Source organism: Pinus tabuliformis, chromosome 2_1, assembly GCF_031772625.1.
Source record: "Pinus tabuliformis cultivar Carrire ecotype Pingquan chromosome 2_1, CPIR1, whole genome shotgun sequence".
In the NCBI taxonomy this organism is placed as follows: Eukaryota; Viridiplantae; Streptophyta; class Pinopsida; order Pinales; family Pinaceae; genus Pinus; species Pinus tabuliformis.
Window position 1 is genome coordinate 182,000,457 of NC_142299.1, and position 19,015 is coordinate 182,019,471.

The following is a 19,015-nucleotide window of genomic DNA, read 5'->3' on the forward strand; positions in this document are numbered from 1 at the left end:
GATTGTTCCATTATATCTAGCTGAGGGTGTGTGGTATACTGAACTAGTTTGAGATTACTATGAGGAGGATGATATTGAACATATCTATAAGCTTACTACACAAGATGAGGATTGGATCAAACCTATGGAAGATGGGTGAATTACTTGGGAGAAGGACAACTCCTGAAATTGAGATTCATATGAGGAGCTTGAACATTGGTAGAACCAATTGCATGAGGTATCAATGATGCAATGCAATAGGCTTACGAAGTGACTCTAGTGTATATCTACTGAGGTATGCAACTTAACGTATTATGATGGTTTAGATGATGTAAATTTATTTCTGGATAAATTTGAAAGGGATGTACTGGAGGAGCATCAGTTCCAGGCTTTAGACATCACGTTAAGAGCTACACCTGCCAGATGGTGGGGTACACTAGAAGGAATACCGTAGGATGATGAAGCTATAGATTGGGTATTCCAATATCTGCATGACTAAAAAATATACAAGGAAGGATGATCCATGCGAGCACCTGGCTCGTTGGACGAGAGCATGGGGAGAGGAACCACAACCTGAATGGGTTCACATATTATGCCACACTTTGGATACTATCCCAATGAACTGGTATCTAGAAACAGAGCTATGACATGGAATCGCGGAGTGGGATGTTTTGAAGGAAAGTTTTATGTTAACTTTTAGTTTTGAGGATGGGTTTGAATGTATTGATGAAGCATTATAGGAAATTAAGGCTACAATATTCAGGATGCTGGAAGAACCTATCACATGGGTACAACCATATTGGGGTATGCAGTTGCATCATGCTTTGGAATGCTAAAATGTAACCACTAAAGAAGGTGACGAAGATCCCAAAAATATCAGTATCCATGAGTCCGAGGTACAACGCAAATTTGTGGGGCCTAAAGGAGAAGTTCTTGACATCTCAAAACCATTGAAAACTAATCAAGTAAACATTGGGTCGGATGCGCAACCGAAGTTCGCAAATATAGGCGATTACTGGGATGAGGACACAATTGACAAAGTCATGGAGCTATTATGGGAATATCAAGACTTGATTGCGACAAAGTTCTTTTATTTGAAGGGGATAGTAGGTGATATGGGTGTTATGAAGATCAATATGAAGCCAGATGCAAAGCCGGTAAAGCAAAGCCCATACCGGTTGAATCCTAAATACAAGGAAAAAGCGAAGAACTAGATAAGATGCTTGTCGCAGGGATTATTGAGCCTATAGAAGAATCAAACTGGGTTAGTCCTATGGTGGTTCTGGAGAAGAAGATGAAAGGTGAGATTTAGATCTACGTAGATCTAAGGAAATTGAATGGTGCTTGTGCACATGATTCATTCGTACGTCGTTCATGGATGAAGTATTGGAGAATGTTGGTGGTCAAGAAGCCTACTCATTTATAGATGGATTCTCCGGGTATCACCAGATCAAGATCACACCAGAAGACCGAAGTAAGACTACCTTCACCATAGAATGGGGTTGTTTTCAGTATACAGTTATGCCCTTTGAACTTAAGAATGTCCCTGCTATCATTTCTAGGGTGGTAGTCGTAGCTTTTAAGCTTTTGGAGGTTTACTTTGATGATTGGATGATGTTTGGATTAGTAAAGAAGCTAATGCTAGATACTTACAGGAAGTATCATATATCCCTTAATCTGAAGAAGTGCATCTTTTGCATACCATATGGGATACTCTTGAGCCATGTTGTTTGTAAGTAGGGATAGATGGTGGAGCCTACCAAAATTGTAGTAATTATCAATTTGGAGCCTCCAAGGAATGTCAAAGAGCTACGCTCAACTTTGGGCCATATCGAATACTATAAGAAATTCATCAAGGCATATACGCAGATCACTACGCCCATGGAAAATTTATTGAAGAAGGATGCAACATTTTGTTGGGATGATGATTGCCAAAAAAGATTGGATGTATTGAAGGAAAAGACGGTCACAACACGTATTCTAGTGTTCCTCGATTGGAAGAAAGAGTTCCATGTACATGTAGATACATCCTGCATAGCGTTAGGAGTAGTGTTAACCCAACCTGGCGCAGGTGATATTGACCATCCAATTGCATTCACGAGCAGGAATTTGTGTAAGTCAGAGAAGAATTATTTGACCACGAATCTTGAAGGATTGTCGATGGTGTATGTGCTACAGACATTTAGTTATTATTTATTGGGAACGCACTTCAAAATGTACGCAGATCATTCTGCCCTAAAGTACTTAGTCAAAAATTCTACATTGGGGGCAGGAATCTGTAGGTGGTTACTGTTGTTTCAAGAGTATGACTTTGAGGTAGTTGTCAAGCGAAGAATATTAAATGCTAGACCAAATCACCTTTTGTGAATTGAGAATGGTGAAGAACCTACAAGTATTGACGAAGGATTTCCTAATGCGTAGATCTTTGTTGTGCGCATCGTAGATGAACACTTTGTAGATATCATCCAATTTTTTTCTACGGGTACAACTCCTGAAGGATATATGATGCAACAGAAGAAAGAATTGGTGGTCAGGGCTGCAGATTTTTCTGTCATTGTAGGGAAATTATATAAAATGGAATCAGATGAATTTATGCGTAGATATGTACTGGATTATGAAAGAAAAAGTATCCTGTTGAAGCACGTGGAGGAGTTCCTGGAGGGCATTATGCTGGAAGAGAAACTACACAGAAGATCCTACGAGTTGGGCTATGGTGACCAACTATGCACAAGGATTCCAAGGAATATTGTAGGGCATGTGATGTCTGTCAGAGGAAGGGGAGGTCGTCGCAAAGGGATGAATTGCCTCTAAACCTACGAGTATCATTAGAGGCATTTGAGAAGTGGGCAATAGACTTCATGGGACTGATTCAACCACCAGGAAAGAAGACAGGAGCGCGACACATCATCACAACAACTGAATACTTGACTAGGTGAGCTTAGGCATAGACTATGAAGGATTGCAACATGAATACAGGTGCAAAGTTCATATTTGAATATATTTTGTCCCAGTTTGTATGTCCTAAGATTTTGATGAGCGATAGGGGTTCAAACTTCCTAAATGAAACAATTGCTACTATGCTTGAAGAATTCCAGATGTATCATCAGAAAAGTACGTTGTATCATCCTCAAGTGAACGGTATAGTGGAAGCCTTTAATAAAATCCTAGAATGTGCTTTGACGAAGATTTGCAATGCAAATAGGAATGATTGGGATGTGCGAATACTAGATGTTCTTTGGGCATATAGAACTAACTGTAACAAATTGATTGGACAAACACCATTTAGACTAGTTTATGGACAAGAGGCAGTAATGCTGATAGAGTATATTATGCCCAATTTGAGAATTTCTATAGTCACAAAAATGGCAGATCAGGATAATATGGAAGAATGCCTCGCGTAGATAGTTGAGTTAGAAGAAGATCGCTTCCTGGCAGGTTTTCATCAGCAGGTGCATAAGGCTCGTGAAAAGGAATAGCATGATTGCCACATTAAGCAATGCACCTTTAAAAGTGGAGATTTAGTATTGTTGTACGATAGTACGTTTACAAAGTTTCCTGGAAATTTTCAGATGCATTAGCACGAGCCATACATCATTAAGGAGACTACATATGGAGGTACAGTTCATCTTGCTAAGCTAAACAATGAGATATTTCTAGGTAAAATCAATGGGAGCCGACTAAAGTCATACCGGGGTGATCCCACTCCTGCACAATCACTATATGGAAGCAAGATAGTCTTAGTACTCGATGCAGTTGCAAGGAAGTACGAGAATATAAACTACGTTGCCAGAAGGATAGTTTGGCGAAGCAAAGGAGCTACACGACAATTAGAAGAAAGGCATAGAGGAGAGATGCGATGAAATTATTGCACTAGCATGGTGGGTCCCGTGTAGCCTGGCCAAAAAGTGACCATTGGAGGCACTTCAGATAATTGGATGGTGATTTTTTTGTTAAAGGGAGCAGGGCGAGATCATTTAAGGAGCATATCTTTGGAAATATGCTGCCAAAAGCACATTAATGATGGATATCTAGAGGGAACGGATGGATTTGAATTCAAAATGCACTATAAATACAACATCCCGCTCCACATTCAAACACTTTGCTTCCTGAGAAATTTCCTTGAGATTTTTTTCTTTAGTTTGTGCCAAGATAATTGTTGCATGTATGGAGGGGATTGGAAATAAATTTGAGAGAAGTTTTCACACCAAGGATTTTGGTGGGAGGTGAATTTACTTGAGTGGCAATGCGAAATATTCTGGGAGAGAATGACTACAACTCGAACCAACCCAACCCAACTTGTACCTACCACAGCGCCTAGGTTGCTGAGGCCTAAAGCCACTGCCTCTGTGGTAAGAGAAAATAAGCAAAAAAATCCTGAGCAAGCACCAGTGTAGAAATCACAGCGAAATAATCCAACAGAGGTCAGAGAAAAGGTTAAGATGGATAAGACCAAGCAGCCAACGGAACCCTTGGAATTAGATGAGGAAGAGTTGACTATGGGGATCGAAGAGATTCATGCAAATGAAGCGGTACTGATTACTTGGCTACCACCTTATGTACCACCTAGGAAATCCACGACCAAAGTTACTAAAGACCCAAATTCAACGAAGTTCCAGGTCTCCACACCATTGCTACCAAAAAACGTACCTTTTGAGGGAAATCTGCTGGCTTGGATACCATTTTTAAAGATGAAGGACTAGGACTTAGGTGATCACTCTAAGTTCCCGCAATTGGAACTGAGAAAATACCTTAAGAAAGTATACTATGAGGAGTCCGATGTTACAGGCTCAAGCCAATGAACTAAGCAGCCAGAGTTTAGCACGCGGGGTTGGTTAATATGCTATGGGTGCCAAATTTTAGTTGTAATACCATTAACATTGTCTGTGTGTGTCAATTATTAACATTGGTTCACGATGGGTGCCTTTGGTTGGGAGGGCCCATTCCAATTACTAATATGTTGATTCACTTAATAACATTGCTGCCTTATCAAGGAGTAGACCCTATCGATGCTTTATGGGGAAATTGCAAGAGAAGAAGATGGCATACCAGATGAAGAGCGACTTTGGGTTGGTGACGAAGTCATGCGGCTATGTGATTAGCTCCATATCAGATGGCATTGTGTAGTTTTCTGTAAAAATATTGGCTAGGAAGACCATGACGAAGTGTCGTGTTGATGAATTGTCGGCGCCAGTGGTATATCTGGTTGCGTAATGCGCCAAAGGAGTCCAATATAATTGGGCTCAATATCTGTGTCATGAGTTCTTGGAGGATTTATGAGAGACCCAAGGCGATGGAAATGCATTCCACTATGCATGTCTATTTTTTTTTATCGCACTGGTGGCATGGAGGATGCTGGAGGAAAGCCAATTACCACAACATGATCCAGATTTAAGTGAGGATGCAAAATTCGCCTCGTAGTGTGCAACGAAGGATCCATAGCGCATCATCGAGGAAAATATATTTCGGGTCCTATTCGAATCTGAGTTGAGGATGGTGATCAACCAGTGGCTACGGTTATCACCAAGCTTCCATGCATAGTATGCTAACATTGTTGATTTCTATGTAGATGATATTATGGGGGTCGTCAGTAAATGGCCAAGCAACTAGCTCACACCATCTGACGCAGGCGTAGGAACCAGTAAGGCTACCAAAGGAGCAACTACGACAACAACATAAAAAAATAGGAAGAAAGAAGCACAGAAGGCTTCTACGAAAGAAAAAACCATGGTGAAAGAAAAGGCCATGCAACATAAAGAGGCCTCTACCAAGGAGAGAGAAGCACCAAAAGAAAATGTATCTGCAAAAGAGATGGATGTGCCAAAGGAAAAAGTAGCAACTTCGTAGGCCACTATTGACCTCGATGAACCAGCACACACAGATGTGGAGGTTGAGACTCAGGATGAAGAGTAATGGGGCGCAAACTTAGAGTCCCCCTTCATACTCAAGGGGAGGCAGAAACAAAGCTCCATGAGAACGCATAAGAAGCAGAAGTCCGACAAGTCTGTGAGTATGACACCATTGGTCCTCATGGAGGGGGACCTGGATGAGATTGGTGATGTGGTCCGAAACGCAAAGGAGACTATTTGGGGCCACATTGAGGACCAATACCATCAAGCATTGGAAAAGGTACAATAGGGCCTGAGGGAACTGTAGGTCTAGACAAGGGTAATTCAAGTGAGCCTAAAGCAAGTGAGCACGATCGCTTCAATAGAAGAGATCACCACAGACCTCCATGCAGTACACTTACCAATGGGATTTTCTCACATTAAGACTTTAGAGGATAGGGAGTGCCTATTACATCTTAAGAATTTGAGCCTTAACCTCGCGACACTCCCCATTCATACATTGCATGAGCTACATCAAGGTGTTTCAGATGAGCTTAGAGTTTGGGGAAAATGGGCATTATTGATTACCAGCAAAGTCAAAACCAACAACCAACAAATATTCGAAGCGAAGGCGAAGACGCTCAAAGAATGGGAAGAGGTCATTACATGTAGTCAGTAGCTGGAAGAAATGATCGCACAGGTTCACAGTGAGTTTCCCAAGTTACATATTCCAACAGAAGTGACCTCCATAATGAAAATCCAGAAGTCAGCTACTACAGTGGAGGAGTCAAAGGAGGAAATCAACAAGGTTCATTTTGAGTTGCAGCTATAGTTATCCAAGCTTCAACTTAAGCTATAGCCAACCACTCTTATGGAAGTTAGAGAACAGCGCGAGGATACTATTAAAGAGGATATGACTACTTTGGAAGATGTAGTCAAAGATTGCAGCTAATTGTTTGAAAATACCATGTGTTAGAAAATTATATATAGCGGAGCAATGGAACACATAAAATATTGCAGAAATATAAACACAAAAAATGCATAAAACAAGAGAGACACAGATATACGTGGTTCACCCAGTTTGGGCTACGTCCACAGAGAAATAGCCAGTCCTTGTTTTATTATATTATCCAACAAACTAAAGAGATACAGCCTGTAGCAGATCTGCTGTAACACCATCTTCGCTCTCAATCTCCTCTTTCTTCCTCACTCAGAATACCGATATGTGTAGATGCAATAAAATTCCCTCATATATAGTGAGGGGGTTGCCTTCTAGGGAAAAATACCCTAAATTAAACATAATTCTACCGTCAGATCATCCGCCTAATGAACGGCCCAGATTAACTAGAAATTACTAGACTTTTACAAGGAAATTTTACATCTATTTTTAGCTTCAGGGTCGCTACACCCGAGCCCCCGCTAGGGGACTGCTAGCCCCCGGATCCCCCAGCTGGGGGGGATTTACCCCCACGGACCCCCGCGGGGGGGACAAGTCCCCCCCACACCCCCTGCATGGAGGGGTGTACAGTCTTCTTGGGGTCTACATCCGACTAAAACCTTTGAATACATAAGATAATCAGCCTCTGCACCCAACACCATGTAGATGTGGACCTCACTACATGAGGGTCCACACTTGCAGAAAATCAAAGAAGATGTCTGAGAAAAACAAGTGCAATTCGATGAGATCAGAGCTACAATGCGGACCTTAGTAGCAATGCAAAGGTTCACTAGACTGCAAGAGGGGAAGTTCATCCAGACCCAAATTAATGAGCTACTTCATAAGGCATCCATCATATCCTCAAGGACACAACCCTGGGCTGATGAGGCAAGCTAGTTGATACAGAGAGTGCAGAGCAAGTTGAAGGCTACACAATAGACACAGAGAACAATGGGCCTTATAATCGAAGGTCTAAGTACCAAGAAACTAGTTGAAGAGGTTCATCAGGCCGCTACAGCATTGAAGACAAAATTCATCGGTCTATAGGCAAAGATCAAGGAAGCACTAGCATAGTGACTCGGGACGAGTCACAACTTTGTGTTGGGGGCTTGTTGGGACAGGGTCCCCTAGGGTTAAATTTTGTAAAAGTTTTGTTAATATTTTAAAGTCTTCGCATTTTGAGGAGTGGAATGCATAGGTCGATAAGAGTCAAAGGGGATTTATGAAGGTCAAATCCCCTTAGTTTTTTAAGAGTTAAGTTGTTTTGTGACCCACCCATGGTTCGCGGACCATGGAATTGTAATGAAGTATCATATAAAAATAAGTCATAGAAGATTTATAAAGGGATAGAAGAGCATAGATAGGCAAGTTTTTGGTTTGTATTGTCTATTATGTACTTGGACGAAGGGGAAGGCTCCTGCAGCTGTGTGCGCAGAGACCTTAGTAAGTCCACAACTAAGTGCATGGGGCCCTGCAGCTGTGTGCACAAGGTTAAAAGAGTCTATAATAGAATATCCAAACATAATAAAGGTTGTTCTGAAGGATTACCTGTGTATGTTTGCTTCTCTCTCAACTTACCGTACGTTTTGATCTGTTGAATTTTATTAATCGTGAAAAGTACTTAATAGATGCATGAAAGAAGTAGACCTATTTATTTACTTGATGTTATGAATGTTTAGTGCAATCAGTGAAGGGTTTAAATCTGTTAATTGTTAGTTGCAGTAGTTTCCGGGTTTTAAGGGTTAGGGTTCACGAAGGTTGGATAAAGCCCTAAATCTAACAAAAACACATCACATAGTCCTTTAGATGCATAAACATGGTTCTAGTATCCCCCAATACTGCCTCGGGTGAGACTGCAGCCTACGCTACACGGGTTGTTGCCGAAAGGGTCGATAGTGTAGGGTTTTGTTGGTTAGCGCAGCTAACTTTGAACCTGGGTCCAAGCCCCCTCAAGCCAAAATCCACGTTCATCATCTTCTTATATCCCTAGATTATCCATAGTACATGTAGTTGATCAGCTCCTATATAATTATTTCGCCATGATTGTGTAGGTTTTAACCCTGTGCAGAAATTACCTGCAAACAAAATATTAAAAACATTAAATATACAATGGTGATAAACATAAAAGAAATGCACAGAGATTTTCCCCTGGATCCCAAAACTGGGACTACCAGAATGATTTTCATTATATTCCTTCCAATTTTACAATAGATATATATACATGCTGAAGCATTCATAAACCCCAACCCATTAACCCTAGATTAGAACATAATTGTAGTTCCCTTGACTAGATCTACAAAATACCATGGGTAAAAAACCATCATGCCCAAAATCATGTGCAAAAACCAAGCACAAAACCATGGGTATGTATGCCCACCATATTTGGGTCCACCCCCATCCTTGGGTCCACATATATATATAGGAAAAAAAAAATTCTTGGGGCACTTCCCTAAACCCCTATAGGGAGGCTACCACCCCCGTACAAAACCCTTGACAAGGGGTGTTTTTGCCCCCCCTATGACTCCCCTACTACACCCAACACAACAAAAAGGGGGGGCTATCACCCCTCTATGGACCCCTCATGCACGCGATGAGTTGTGGAAAGAATATAACACACACCCAACAGATTGCTCATCTAAAATACAATCTTTAACAAACTCAGAACATAATGAAGAAACACACCAAATAGCGACATTTCGAGCAGTCATTTCACGTAGGTGACCATGTGTACCTACGACTCCAACCGTATAAGAAAAACTCTGTCAAGGAAAAGGGATACCAAAAACTAGCAGTGAAATTCTATGGGCCTTAGCGGTTACTTCAGCGTATAGGAGCAGTTGCTTACAAACTAACCTTGTCAATAACTTCAAAAATCTGACCTATATTCCATGTATCTTGCCTCAAGAAAGTTTTGGGGAACAATTCCAGGGTTCAAACCAGTCTGCCACAAATGGATGAGGAAGGCTCACTTTGGCTCTAACCAGAACAATTCCTTGATACTTGCAAAAGACATCTCCATGACGACACGATCAAGGAAGTCCTCATTAAGTGGAAAGACACCTCTCTAGAAGATGTGACATGGGAACCAACCACTATTCTTCAATAGTTTCCGTAGCTTCAACCTTCATGACAAGGTTGTTTTTGATGGGGGGGGGGGGGGGGGGGGTATGTTAGGGTCCAACCCTAACCTATCTATTTATGTAATAAGCCTAAGGGGCCTAGCCAGAGTCATAGTTAGTTAGTTGAGGTAATAAAGCCCGTAAGTAGTTATTCGCATTAACAATAATTGTAAGTGGTTGATCCTCATTATAGAAAATGGAACACAAATAGTTATAAACATGCCATAATTAACAAATAAAGTGTTTAACCCATGTTATGCAAGGGATCACTAGTAGTTAGGGTTGTAGATACCATTAAGATATAAATAGTCTTAGATAGTAAGAGAAGGATCATCGAGTCTTATTGTAATTGATCTCCGCTCTATTAGAGGTTGCCTCCTTGACGAGGAAAGTGAACATTGTATTATGCTTCTTAATAATAAAATATCTTTTCAGCTTGTCTCATTTCATGTGATATTTATGTTTTTCAAGCCATATTGTTTTGTATCTCTGGTAGTTTGGTTTTCTTGCAAGTCAAGTGCATAACAATCACCAATCTGATCATGGTGCTGGTTCGAGCAACTATCTCTCAATTAATCATTGTCCCATTAACATATTTGATGATACTTTTCTTACATTGATTAATTTTTTTGAACCCAATGATCTTCATGGTTCATCATTTCACTATTCAGATGCTTGTCAGATAGTTGAGACACTTTAGCATGAGTTGATGGTTATGTCAAGTTCTCACCATCTTGACAAAGATTTTGGATGAGATCAGATTGAATTCCCCTCAAAATATTCTCTTTGCGATTTGAATGTGTTAATTAAAAATTCATTTTCTCATGGGCATTGGGGTTTTCAAATTGATTGTTATGAATACCAAGATCAAATTTCCAAATGGTTAGTGAAACCTTACATCGCAAGCTCCAATGCAAATAATAAGTTCCAATATTTTTTATGGTTGTAAAAACTGAAAACATGAATGAATTTACTTACGCAAGCGGCCTTCAAGGTTTGTATAATCGTCATTTCAAGCAACAAGGTAAATCTTGAAACTAGTTAAAGCTAGTAAGTATGACACATCTTTATGTTGATAAGAAAGACCTTCAATTCATTGTTCAAGTTTGTCAAATTGTAGTATTTTCTTGTGCACAATACTTTATACTAATTTTAATTTCTTTTATATTTGTGATTATAGGTTGGGAGCAGTTGCAATGGGTACATTTTAAATTCCATTATACTAGCCCTGACCTTCTAACTAGTTAGGTTAGGAGTAGGTTTAGTTACATGTTAGTTTTACTTGCACACTCATCCCTGCATTTTCCCTCTTATCTAGTCATTTACATTTGTTTGTTTGTTTTGTTTTCCTTCCATTCTACTTTTTAGTTAAGGCTTACTTCCACCCTACTTTTTATTTTTCTTTCTATTACGTCTTGTATTTATTTTGACTCTGCAATAAAATTCTCACTCGTCTTAAAAGACAATGTTCGAAAACTTGAAAAGGAAAATTGTGATGACAAATAATGCTTGGATTATCTGTTATCCTCTTCTCTATTTTGGGTTTACATATCTTTAAATTCAATGATGTCTGAATGGAAAATATGATCCATTCAAGCAAAAATCCTTTGATCGAACCATAAATCTTGTATCTATTCTAGGATATTCATTCCTTGACTTGGTGTTGTAATTAAATGGTGTTCTTCTTGCCGACCCAATCAATTATAAGAAGGGAAGGGGAAAATCAATAGCAAACAAACCAATATCAAAGATATATATAACCTTATCTTAAGGAATAACCTCTTCTTCTCTCAATAAGTCAAGATCCCTCTACCACCCTAGTGAAATAAATAATTGCCAAAGCACAGTTCTATAAATAAATAAATAAGAGGGTGAAAGAAAAAGGATTCTTGCACAGAGAGGTGAATAAAGTAACTTCACCTGGGTACTGTTTAGGCTCACTGATATCGAAGGAATGCTTTTTTTCCTGTAGTGACTCCATCGGGGTACTGTCCAAGCTTGATGGCAGTAGAGCAACACTAGAGATGAAAACTAAGAATCTAATTATCTTAAAATTCCAATTTATATTGCCTTTATCTCAAATCAAAACAATTGCGATATAGTAATATTTTTTAATGTGTTTAGTCGATAAAATGAATAGAGGAGACTATATCCATAACCGGTCGAATGAGAAAGCTAAGTTAATCCATGTGATGAATCAATACTTTCTGAAATATTGAGGCCTTACACTTAAGGATTAAACTTGAACAGAGAAGCTGGAGTTCTACTAGCGTCAATACAAGTGTTGACACTATGATCAAAACCCTCTAAAGGTTTTCCTACATGGGAATTTTGGAGCCTACTAAGGATCTAATGATCTATTTGCTTCATGATCAATGAATTTTATGATATGTGCTTGAATATTATTCTTGGTTTTTGAGTGTCAAAGTCACTTTCATACACGTGTTTAGTCCATAACAAGTTCATAGCTGCATTATTTTATGCAAGCTTGAACAATAATAACAAATTCCATCAAGATAGTGCATGTACAATGTTCAAACTATGTCAATAGTTAGTGTCAATGTGCACTTTTCATTGCCAGTCTCCCACTTTTGGTTGCGATTGTATTTCTATTTCGGTGAGTTTTTCCAATTGTCGCTTCTACGAAAATACACTTTCACAAGTGTTGCTTTCAAGTTTATGATTGCCTCTTTTTCTTGCCTTCACTTGAATAAGTGTTGTTTTAATTTCATCTACACTCTGGCATGTGTCGCTTTCAATGTCGTTCACATTTTGCAAGTGTCATTTGCACTTTTCTCTTACTATCACAAATGTTGTCTTTTGGCATGGGAAGTGTCACATATAGCATAAATGTAGTTATGGTTCATTTCAAGGGGTCAATTTGGTGCCAATGATTCCTATTTATCATATATACATGTATTACACTCATTCCCAAAATTACATGTAGTATCACACAAGTGTCACCATTGTCATTGGAAAGTGTATCTTAAGTGTTGCACTTGGAGGAAGTTGTTGTATTACTGTCACATTGAGGGGATCATCATTTTTGTGTGCTATAAGTGATCAATGTTGTTTCAACAACTATTTTGGGTGTGTGATCATGTTCAAGTTTTATCCTTACTCACCATGACCTCATTGATTGTACACGTAGTAAAACTCTAAAAATATCTTCCCAAGAAAATATCCTTCAATCATCCCTCTGGAACTGTGCATTTTTCAGTATCAACCCTCAAGCTTAGCCCTTGCCTCTTGGAACTACACAGTCTTGCCTTCCAAAATTTCACACTACGCAATATCAATGCTCAAACCTGGGCCCTTGGGCTCCATAACTATGTAGTTCAACCTCCCAGTTAGCTCCTTTTGTGCACTCCGTAGTCTCAAGCCTCAAGCCTCTAGCCTAACTCCTTAAATTGTGTAATTGTGCAATCCATTTGCCTCTCTCTCTAGAACTGTGTAGTGGGAAACCTCAAGGCTCAAGCCTCAATTTTGCCTCCTTAAGCCCCTCAAATGCATAGTCACTTTGCCCTAGCCTTCCTTAACTATGCACTACACGATCTTAAGCCTTAGTCCTTGCTCCTAGCCTCTTGAGCTACATAACCACGCAATCCCTGAGCCATTATCTCAATCCAACACACAGTTCTAGCTCAGCCAGTGAGTTCATGAAGCATGTTAGACTAGGAGTTTTCAGACGGATGTCATCTTGTCATGATTGGATTTCAGTTGCCGGTATTATATCTTCTCATGACATGAAGATGATGAAGGAGAAGAAGAATAAGACCATGCTATGTAGCAGAAAAGACAAGTTGATTATTGAAGAGAGATGAAGAGAGACTAGCTTCTGAGAGAATATCAAATATCAGGATCACATGAAGACTCCATGTCAATCAACCCCTTGGAGGATGAATAAAAAGCACGTGTAATATCCATGAAGAAGATGAAAAGAAAGAAACAAAAGGATAAACTTGGAAATGCCACATCATCATGAAGTTCCATGTCATCATTATCAAGAGTCATCTCAAGAGTCACATGTGTCATAGTGTCTTGCCACATCATTGGTGGATTGTAATCATGTAATTCTCCAAAATGAGCAAATGTAAACATGTGGTGAACCAAGGGTCCCACATGGAATATAAAGAGTCACTATTGAGTTCTAAAGACATCTAGAAGCTTAAAGGTCATGTAATAATTTGAAAAGTCATTGTATAAGCCCAAGAGTCATGAGGGACGTCAAGATTCACATGGGGGGTGAAGAGTCACCCCATTTGTTATAAATACACCCCCATAACTCAAGAAAAAGGAATTATGGTACATGTATTTTAACCTTAGCTTCTCTAGCATTGGCATAGGAGAGAAGATGTTTCTTTGGAGAATCAAGTGGCGACTTAATGTTCCACTATTGGGGCTAGTGTGGCAACATTGTACTTGTATATCTTGGAACTTCTAATTAATATTAGCTCAATGAGCCAACACATTTTCATGCATGTATGGTGAATATCGTAGGACTATTGTTTAGATGTTTACGGTATGTGTTATGTTCATATTTACAAAGGAAATTTAACTATTTCAGTGGCTTTGGTACTTATCTTGTTGAAGGTGTGTTTTATTTGGTTTTATGATCATGGTCAGATTTGAACTACTTTGCAGACTAACTTGTGATCCTAGTATTCTCTTGTGTATCTATTTTAGGATGGTACTATTACTTTTTGTCCAGAGGCTTACTCTCTTTATCCTTGTCATGAAAGTACCTTGTTTACATCACAATTGTATGCCTCACAGTGTCAACTTACTTACTTGTTTCAAAGAATGTTTATATAACCTCTTATATTAATAATGGAAACCAAGGAAAATCCCAAAGGATAATGGAAACTAAACATATTTTTGGTTGGGGCTCCTACTCCAAACAATGTGAGGTCTAATTGGGACTTCACATTGGGGAGACCCCTAGGGTTGAGGGATTTCCAGCACCGTCAACAAAACTACAATTACACATAAATATGAGAGATGATGGAAGGTATAGTACAGAAGGGATTAGCATTGTCACCTTTAAGAGGGAATCAAGGTCCCATCTTCACCTAAAGAATGTAATGTATGTGCCCGGTCTAAAGAAAAAAATAGTTTCTTTTGTTGTACTTGAGGACAAAGGTTATGATGCGGTGTTCAGTAAAAGGAAATCTTATCTGAAGCATGTTGCTACTGGAAAAGAAAACAAATTGGTGTTCGAGTTAAAAATATCTAAAAGTTAATGGTATATTTCACCATGCATGTAGTTATACCTCCAAGAGTGAGGTGGGGTGATGTAGAGCCTTAGTCCCAGAGTTGCAAAGATTTGGACAGGGTCCATAGGAGAGCAGTAACAGTTGTAGTATACTCTTATCATGGACCATTACCCTTGCTACAGGAGCCCACATTATTCAAAATCAGAAGGATCAATGTCAGTTGATGCACTCAGATCTTGAGTGACAACTACAAAGGCTAGTAGCAGTCAAAGACTCATGAGACAGTTGCAACTCAGAGACATAATTGGTTTAGTATTCTGGATGCTTCTTAGTTGTAGTTGTTGCAGTAGCAAAAACAATAGTGAGAGGGAGTGCTATTTGTGTTACAATACATTCCTCCATAGGATCAGGATTGGCATTGTGCATAAACCTTTTCTTGCTAAGAAGGAGTGTTAAGTTGTAGCAAGAAAATGATTCATTTGACTTGTGCCTTAGTCAAATGGAGAAACTCAAATTTCAACATCAATAGGATGACTTGAGTTTCAGTTAGCAGGAGTGACATGGCCAAGTCACTTAGTTAAGTCAGTTAATTCAATTTTGTGGGCAAGAAGTAGAGTTGTGCATGAGTTGATTGCTATGATCTAGAAATCTAGTGGAGTTATAGTTAGTGAAACTCAGTTATCTAAGCTCTAGTAATGAATAGATTTAGTAGGAGTTCAATTTATTAGTTGTAACTATGATTAACTTATTGATCTCTCAGTTAACTAGTCAATTTAAAGGGGTTGGGGTTCCTTATGCCCCGACCTCCGAACATCCAATATTCTCTTCTTCCTGCTGAGATTTAGGTGGCACAATGGAATATACCATTGTAGTAGTAGAAGGGTAGTACAGGAATATTCACCTATTGTCCATCGACTACGCCTTTCATCCTGATATTAGGCCCTGACTCACCCTCTGTGGATGAACCTTGCAGAGGAATCCTTAGGTTTTTAGGGCATTGTATTCTCACTGGTCGATCCATTCAATATTTCCCTTCTTAGAGGATAAATTCCCGCATTCAAATTCTATATTAGATGCATGAATACCCCATTCTATTCATTCGAGCCTGTAGTTGTAATACCTACAAAAAGAGACCGATTTATCCAATCCATGCACTATATCTATATGCACAGAGGTCTTCAACATCAGGAAGGGCAAAAATATTTTTTGATATCAACCTCAAAATATAGGAGAAGGAGGAAAATTCAAATTGCCTAGTCATGCATGCAATTCAAATTGCCTAGTTGAGTGGACGAAAAAGGCATCAATGTAATCATTATTGTATACTATTGATTGTACAAAGTTTGCATATACTAGGCGAGCTAATTTCCTCAGGAATTACACAAGGAAATAGGATCCTCCTATTCTTTGGGAGCACAAAATGAGAAAGGAAATAGGAGGAAGATGGAGGCCTATTTTGGCTTAGTGTTGTCCAGAGCATAATCAAAGTAGGAGATCAATACTACAATGCAGATTGAGCTTCAAGGATTAAATAATTCATTGTAATAGATATATATTCTCATATGATATAATACACACAGAGGAGGGGGTTTTCCGAGTTGGGTTCCCTAGTAAAAACCGTGTTCATTGTGATTGAATGATTGCATGTGTTTCTATTGTATGTTTTCCCTTTCATAGATTAATTAGAAGAAAATTTTGTCTATTGTTGTCAGTCTAATTTCATTAGAAACTGCAAATTTCGAGTTATTTCTACCTGAAGCCCACAAATTGGATCTTGGCAGTGGGAAATGAAGGGGTGGTTTTCCATAGCCCTGATGATTTTGACTCTAGGTGTTCAGTATTGTGACTTGGTGAGTTCAATTTTTTTGCTAGCAAGACAGTATCCATAAAGGTTTCCTAGCCTAAAAAACATGCAATGATAGAGGGGCCATCCAAGGAGGGGAGTGGGACCTCAAGGTCAAGGAGTAGGACATGGAAAACATAATGATATTGGAGAAGCAGTTGAGAAGCAGTGTGGGCTATCTCCTGGAAGAGTGGAATTACTTGCACCATTTGATTTGTTGGAAGCCCAGATTCACCAAGTGATAGTGCTAGTAGAGAAATCGGCTCAATATCATCACGACGACAAGAACAAGATAACATCCTTCACGAAGAATCTCCAACACAACCAATGGAAAATGTTGGATCAAATGGATTCCCTCCGATAGGGGAAAACATGCCTTCAAGAGCGGCTGGATCATATCAAAGGCAGAGTAGAACACATAAAGGCTCATGGGCACGAGGTCTTCCATTAGCGACATGAAAATAGTCTAGTAGGCCAAGCTCCAAGAAACAATGTGGGTTGATAATGGGAGTGGGTTGTATTCAAATTTTGAATCTCTTTTGGGCAAGTTGGGTAATCAAGATGGATAATATGAGTTTTTTTCTTTTTTAGCCAAATGTGTTTTGTCTCCACCACCTGTCTAACACGTCCATTAAGAATGAGGCTGATAACATATTTTTGAAAAACTTCCCATAATATAACATTTTCCAAAATTAATAAATATTTTCAATTTAAAAAAGAATTAAAATATATTTTTAAAATATTAAAACTTAAAATAACACTTCATCCATATAGCTTACACTTCATTTATCTCATGATATCAACATCAAAGAAAATAAGAGGGGTTGCGGGGCAACTAGTCCCTGCCCTATGTGAATATTGAAAGCAATGGTGGGAGCAAAGTCAAGTTGTGAAGTGTAGTCTTAAGGCCAGTCGTATTAGCTTGTTGCAGTTTAAAGTTTCAATCATTTATTCATGTCGTCTGACCTTGTGCATTGGCAGGTTTGCATTTGAGAGGCTATACATAGCTTTCAAAGACTGTCCATGCACAGCTTTCAAAGACTGTCCATACATTATCAATAGACTATGCCCCCCTAACAACACAAACTTTAGGTGAAACTATTACCATGGAAGTGCAATTCAGAGAACCAGAAGAGGCCAAGAATTCAGTAGGCCTGACTCCTATAGCAAAGTCAAGTTGTTCTTAACTGCATAACAAAACAAACCAAACTGTATAACAAAACAAACCAAACAAGTCTTCGTTTGAAGTGAATCCCAAAACTATCTCAAGACATATATTGAAGTTTCAATCACTTATTCGTGTCCTCTAACCTTGTGCATTGGCAGGTTTTCATTTGAGAGGCTATACACAGGTTAGAGAAGCATAGTTTATGTTATACACTACTTAGAGAAGCTTACAATATTGGTATGAATAACTACAACACAATGGATACCAGTAGTTCCAATAGAGTAAAGACAAGAAACTCCAAGGCAAATACCGAAGGGACACACCTTGACCATGAAGAACAAGGAATACAAAGAACAACCTTTGTATAGATTTCTATATGTAGATATAGTTATGATAAACTGCTCATAGTTTCATAAACTAGTGTGCATTTCAAAGACTGTCGATCCTGCTACAGGACTCTGAATCTGATAAGCTCTTTATTGATCCTTACGAAGGGCTCAGTAGCATAGCATGGGTCTTTGAAGTCACTGCATGAGTCACTTGAATTTTGATCATGATTCTTCTGGGAATGTTTTCACAGAGTAGGGGTTGCCACAAAGAAAATTGTGAGGCCCATTTGTAGGTCTGGCTAGTGTTGTTAATCTTGAGCAAATTGGTCTTGATGATGATGGAGATGACAGGGTTGAATATGCCAATTCCAGATACTCCGAAATCTATACTTTGTCATGTAGGTTTTGCAAGATAATCTACAGAACACAACAGTTATTCCTTACAAGAACTATGCAAGGAATAGTTGCAGGGGTAGGCTTGCATGAAAATCTACAAAACACAGCAGCTATTCCTTTCAAAAACTATGCAGGCAATAGTTGCAGGGGTAGGCCTTGGAACTGTGTACTTGAAGTTTGGTTATAACCAATGTGGTCTGGAT